Consider the following 7,289-nt stretch of genomic DNA (forward strand, 5'->3'; position numbering starts at 1 on the left):
AGCTTTAGTCTCGGGAATGGGTCGGCTCCGTAGTTCAGGAGTTATTATTCGGAGATGAACTCTCGGGAATGTGTACCTCATCTTCTCCTTTTGTTGTTTCCTTATGGGTGAATTTCTATGTGAGATTTGGACCCAGGATATTGGACGAGTTGAATCGTTGTAGCGATTCAATGTCGGTTCCATGGATCTCTATAGTCATATGAGTTACTTACCATGTAAATTGAAAAGGTACTCTTTTAGGTCTTGTTTTCGAGAGTAGATAGGCAGGTAAATCCGGAAGACCAGACCTTGAGGGTAGCTCCCAAGAGAAGGCTGGCAGGTAAATTCGGAAGACCTATTCTGGAGGAAGCATGTACCTAATATCCAAACATGTGATATGTTCTCAGAGGATCTAATCGGGTGGTTAGTGGACACTCCATCGTGGTGCTGCGATTTGATAGGCTTTCTTGTACTGGATATCGAGGAAACCTTAGGATCTTAGATTGATCTGTAGTTGATGCATGTAGCCTATAGAGCCGAGAGGACCCATAAGATAGGGGAACTCACTAAGATTTAGTAATCTCACCCCATTCATCTGATTATTTTTTCATGTACCGTGCAAGATCAAGTTTTGCTGGATGTTGGACCAAGAGCTTTTGATTGGATATCGTGAAGATCGTGCCTGAGCTTTTCTTCCGCTGTGAACTTTAACATTATGTTCATAAAATGTATACATCTTATATCATTATTCCTGACTTTTGTATGTACTTACTACCGGTTAATAATATTCTGCTAATATGATTCTAGACACATATTGGTAGATGTCATACCCCAAAATTTGCCCATCATATTTTTACTCAAAACACTGAGAGATAAGCCTGACTATCTCTCTCCTAAGCAACAAGCCACAACTAGGGTTTGTGTCTCTCCAAGAGAAATCAACTTCTGATACTTCAAGTGGACTCCCATGGCCTCTCATATGCTTCAAAGAATCCTCACATCAAGTTTCAAGCTTTGATTCACAAGATTTCCCAGACAAAAGCTCAAATAGTCAACAGTCGTCTAGTTTGACCTAAAAGTCAATTGTGGTCAAATCACAGTCAAAACTCCTGATTATTGGTCCACATCAACATTTTGAAGTTACATTCATCATTTGATCAAAGGTTGATCATGATTCATCAAGGAAAGCTTCAAATTCATCAAAAGACCAAGTTTCTAAATTAGGGTTTTTAGAAGAAAGTCAACTGAACTTTGATTGGTCATATCTCCTACATGGAACATCAGAAATTTCCCAACCAAATCTCATTTTGAAGGAAATCTCACTCTCTACAATTTTGTGTCTCACATGACGAGGCCAAAAATGCACCATTTGAAAGATATGAGCCAAGACATTACAGGTCCTCAAAACGTCAACAAGAAGTCATCTTTTTCAAAAGCCCATAACTTGGACACGGAAGACTCAACTAAGATGAAACCAAAAAGAGCCTATAGAGGACACATTGAGCTTTCTAAAAAGTCTTATAGTACCCTCATATGATTAAAATTGGAGGAGTTATGAATGGTGCAAGTTAGCCAAAGTTTGAGGAGTACTTAAGGGTTATTTTGAGTAATATTAAGATTGTTCACTAATGGGCCTATCATTTGAATGATGAACATGCCCATGACCTTAAAGGAGGCCCTTAAACTCATCATTCTATTTTATGATCTTTAACAATGGTTCCACCTTGTTAATGTTCTGCTCTTTAGAATTGTCTTATTGGCATCCATGTTTGGCTAAAACTTAATAGCAGCTGAATGTAATATTGTATAAGTTTTGCAAATATGAAAAGCATTAAACAGGTACTAAAGCAAGATGTTATATGGAATGTCATGACTTCAACCATGACATCGCGCCTGCAGAACTGAGGAAGAAAGATTCAGTTTGGTTTAAAACAGATACAGAATATTCTATGTGAATATTATGTAATCCTATGTGGCGCATATTTAAAGGTCACAGAATCAAGTCAGAATATTGAAGAATCAAATCTGAAGATTGAAGATTCAACGATTCCTAATTTAAGAGATAAATTAGGAAACTTAATATTGAAGACCTTACTTGTAGCAGAAGAAATCTGCTGATCTGTAACAGCCAGAGTGCTGCGATTTGTAAGCCCAAGTCCAACTGGTATCAGGTTATAAATAGAAACCTTTGTAACCTAATTTTGTGTGCTAACAGCCCGAGCTTTAAAGATGTAGTTTCTAGGGTTAGCCATATAGGTGAACCACCCGGAGTGTGGGATGGTCACTGATTTGTGCCTCAAAGCCTGTAGGTGAGAGGTTTATTTTAATCACTCAGAAGCTGTGAAGCAATGAGTGAAGTTTTGTTCTTGGAGGAAGCTTGTAAGAAACTTCAAGTTAATGTTGTGTTTGTCTGTGTTTAAAGTGTGGGAATTAGGCTGTCGATGCAGTGGCTGAGTTGTTGATTGCTAGACATCATTGCTATGATTGGGAGTGGAATAGAGATATTCCATATCTAGGGAGAACCTAGGTAGAGATTGCATTGGGTAGGGTTTAAGTGAAAAGTTGTAAACAGGGGAGTTTAGCTTCAAATTAAGATTACTGATAGTGGATTTCCTTCCTGGCTTGGTTGCCCCCAGAGTAGGTTAGTTAGAACCAAACTGGGTGACCAATTCTCTGTGTTGTTTATGTTTTTGCATTATTTATTTGTTTGTTCAGTTTGGATGTCATAACTTCGTGCATGACATTAGTGTTTTGCTTAATGATTGTGCTGTCACAGAACATCTGCAAAACAGGTTTATTTGTGTTAACTGAACTTATATGATCCCGGCACTCATGGACTTCTGCATGCAAGAAGTAATCAAAATTTGGGGGATCTGTATGTACTACCTCAGCTAAGCTGATGACAGAAAAGGTGTCGTGACATTGTGTATGACATTCCGAGTCTGTCTTACTAGAATTTTCAATTTGTGTCAGAGCAGACATCCTGTCTGTTTCTGGATGAGATCCATGGGAGATACTTTCTAGTTGCTGGAGGTAGGAGATTGTTTGAACATTCTTGTTCATAGTGTATGGTCCCTAGAAGTGGTAGATGGACCTATGTGTGGTAGACTAAACCAATCTGACCAAAATAGGTGTACTCTCTTGGCAATATAAGATGGTGTTACTGGATTCAAGGATATCCAAAGGGTTCATGCGGGAGTGAAGAATTTGTATTGATCTATTCAGCATATAGCAAAGTACAAAAGAAGAATATCAAAAACTTCATGCGGGAGTGAAGTTAATGAGAAGGTAATCTTTGTGCTTATCTGTTTCCTTTTGGTCAGAATATTGGTTAGGTCTTGTTGTGTTGGATTGTTCAGCTTCAATCCTTGGCTGTCATGCTTACCACTGGTTCGTGGAGTAAGCATTATGTAATCTCTGTTGATATATGGCTACTTTCCGATACATAGCATCTGATGCAAAAACCTGTTTTTGAAAGAAGATGTCTAAGGTTATAGGGTTTTCAACAAAGTTCGAAGCAGATTTTTCAGCTTTAGTGCAAGTGTCAAAGATACTTGAGATCTCTCTCAAGTCCACTCATAACGACATGATTGTTAAGGTTGGAGAGGTTCAATTGATCATTGTTCCTCATATTCATCTACAAAGTTGTTTGATGATCTTCAAGATTGTCAAGTATGGTATGTTCCAAGGAAAAGGAACTGATAGTATACTGGTTGAAGAACAGATGTTCTGGTACTAAACTAATGTAGTGTGAGTACATTCGTTTGGAACCTACTCCTGATTTGGAAGAGTAGATTGGTTTCAGGCATATATATGGGAATGTGGAAGTAAAGCTCAGTGCAAGTAAAAGGATTCATTCAGGTTTTCTTTAAAGACCTATATGAGTATTTAAGATGAGCTTGTATCTGGTATACTCTTCTGATCAAAGGAACCAGATATGTGAAATGTTTTCTTAACCATAGAACAGTTAGTGGTAAGAACTGGATACTGTGTCTCTTTCATAGTGAAATATGGTTTTGAATATTGTGTGATGACTTAAGGGAATCAGATTGTTGTGAAGAATCTGAGTTGTTTACAAGTGTTATGTCATTATTGAATCTGTTCCAGAAACCTTATTGAGGGAACCTCCTCTGTAGGTTCAGATTGTGACATCCATTATCTCAAAATCAGAATGAAAGTCTGAAGAAAAGTTTATTGAGATATGGCATATATTATCCCTTAATCATGACTGATGTGTAGCTGAGTTGATGGTGTGTGTCGTGCTTTCTCTGTCTTTCCCCAAGTGACATAAAAAGGATGATGAGTGTGAGATCCAAAAAGGCCTTAATAAATGATGTCATAACAGATGTTGAAACATCATTGCCAAGAAGAATGTTCTTATGTATGAAGAAGAAATCATTTAGAAGGATCTGGTGTGAGCAGTAAATTCTATATGAGTGTCTAATAGGTGCTTTGATGGGAGACTTAGTACTTATTGAATGTACAGCCTGAATACAAGACTCATATACTCTGTCGGGAGCTGAGTATGTGTATAACGTATCCATGGTCTGGTTTGAACTATGTATCAATTGTAGTTCTATGTTATCTTTTCTAAAGCATTAAGAAGGGCAATGGTTGGCTGGTGAGTTGATTCAAGCAGAAGTAGCATATAAGAGATGATAAATATCTTGATGGGAGATGGATATTAACATCTACTATGTGATAATTTGAAGAAAAAGATGTATGTGATGCTTTGTTTATTACATCACAACACTTAAAGACACCAGTAAAGTTTAGGTTCAGACCTATCTGTTGAAGACATGTTCAGGGCTATTCAGAAGTTTCTTCTACTTCAAGGTACAAGAAGTGGCAGTCTTGATCTTGTGTAGCTAGCAAACGAAGGATTCCAAACTTGGAAAGGGTGGCAAGTTCCAAATTAAGAATGCTTCAAGGGTAAGGACAATCATTCAAAACATCCTTATGTCATAATTCTCAGGGGGAGAATGAAGCAAGACAAGACATCAACCAGTGTAGGTAAAGGAACACTCAGAGGAATGAATGAGATTCTAAGTCTGATAAACTAATGTCTTGTGTGATCTCACAACATCACTATATGTGAAGAATGAAGAAGCAACATTAATGTCTGAAGTGACAGTTCTGACTTAATGTGGATTAGAATGGGCAGATTCTAATCTTGGTGATTGTAACATGTTCTTGCAATATATTTCATGATGAAGACTTCCTTAGTGAGTATGACTATGAAGACAGAAGTTTGGTGAGATGATCAACATAGCTAAAGATAAAAGAGGATTCTTCTAGTTCAATCAAGGAGGAGCTCAATTTGTCTTAGCAGACCATGATCTGATTGAAACATGGCAAGGTAATGATCAACAGTGGAAGAAGTGGCAGTTCTTTATGTTGAGTCTGTAGCATCCTTTCTATGGAAACATCTAGTGTCAAAGGGTCATCAGTTGACTATTTCAGGTGAAGACAAGGTGGTAGACTTGAATCTGTTGCAGAAAGAGAAGTGGAGTTAATGTGATGTACTAAAACAGCTCAGTTGTATCCTAATACTATACAAGACGTTATAACATCTAATTTCTGATATGAGTATCTTTTGTAAAGGAACAAATTTGCTATAGTGAGTGTGTTCAGCAGGATTGTTGAACAGAGGGGCGACTCTTGAAGATATAAAGATGCGTCTTATATTTTCTATTCATCATTTCAAGCTTATTCCATTGGAGAAGCCCGGACTATCTCAGATAGAGGGAGTGACTTCTTAGTTCAAGATATAATTCTAGAAAATTATCTTGGTCTGTTATACTCTACCATCATAATGAAGATGTTCCAAGTCAGCAGAAGCTTCTTCAACTTAGTTAGAGGGAGTTTCCTATGAAAAGGTTTATATAACAAGATGTATCATTACAGTTAGTTATCTGGGAATGGTTAAATCCAACCATGTGCATCTGGTATCCACAATTCTTTATCTAGTCTAATGGCTGCATACTTCAACAAGCGGTGGAAGGCTCTTCGCAGTTGCAGTAAACAGTGTAAAGGTAATCACAACAATAGAAGTCTATGACTAGTGAGTCATTAGAGTAAGTGAGAGGTCTATTACTTGGTTCATAGGAAGATTTGTCAAAATCTCTTAAAAGAATCGTAAGCATTGTGCTTAAGGGGTAAAAGAGGGACAATGTCTGTCAGGATGTCATGACATAGTTAAAGACATTGAGTCTTCAGGGTCAAACAAGGAAAACTGCATTGGGTTTATCTCTTCTTGTCAGTGGCCGGTGTAAAGTTCAATCAATGACTATGCATGCACTGGATTAAAGATAACTCCTATCAGAAGAAAATAGTCAAAAAATGCTTTAGAATGAGTAATTACTTTTGGAACTGTTTCATAATTAATCGGTTGACCATTGAACAAAACCAAAGACCGTCGTTACTACCTATGATCTCAAATGGCTATAAATTAGCATCTTCGCAACAGGCTTCAGAAATCAAATATCTCAAGATGTGTTTCATGAGTGTTTGTGTTGGGTGTGTGCAGGTTTGGTATTATGATGGGTTTGTTTACCAAAACCTGTCCAGAAAAGCACAGGCTGGAGAAATCTTGTGTCTCTACCAGTGGTGCTTCACAAATAACAACAAAAATGTTCCTCCTTATCCAGCCTTCGATAATGGAGTCATTTTAATTGTGATTTGTGTTCTGAGTTACGAGGAAGGATGGCAGAAACTCATTCAAGCTTCATCTTGAAACTCAAGCTAGAAGGAGTGTGTAACACGGTGGGAGAACTGACTTTTTGGAATATGCGGATAGCAAGAGTTGCCACCGACTTTTATTTTATCCATTTTATAGAAAGGCTAAAAGAACAGGAAAAGACCTTTTAAAAAGATTTTGAGTTCGGGGGGCAGGTTATACAAAGTGAAGGTGTAAGCACCCTTTGTATCCATGGTTATCCATGAGCTCTTAATTGCTTAGCTCACTTTGTTTTCAAAATGTTTGAAGTGTAGTGTGTGAATAGTAAAAACTTTGTTAAGGACTTTAGTTTGTAAATAAGCGTAGCCTTGTTTTTGAAAGTATTTGAAAATGAGTGTGAAAAATAGTTTTGAATTTGAAAAGAGTAAGCAGTCAGGAGCACCTACCCTAAGTTAGAAAAATTGTTCTTTTAACTTTTCAGTTTGAGAAGACTATCCATACCATAAGAGGGTAGGTAGTTTTTTCATTGGATGTAAAGGGTCATCGAGAAAGTATCGTTCGCCATAAAACTGTCCCTACCATATAGAGGGTAGGTAGTCTTTAGGGAAGGATAGAATAGTCATTATTCTTT

Source organism: Vicia villosa, unplaced genomic scaffold (assembly GCF_029867415.1).
Source record: "Vicia villosa cultivar HV-30 ecotype Madison, WI unplaced genomic scaffold, Vvil1.0 ctg.004099F_1_1, whole genome shotgun sequence".
In the NCBI taxonomy this organism is placed as follows: domain Eukaryota; kingdom Viridiplantae; phylum Streptophyta; class Magnoliopsida; order Fabales; family Fabaceae; genus Vicia; species Vicia villosa.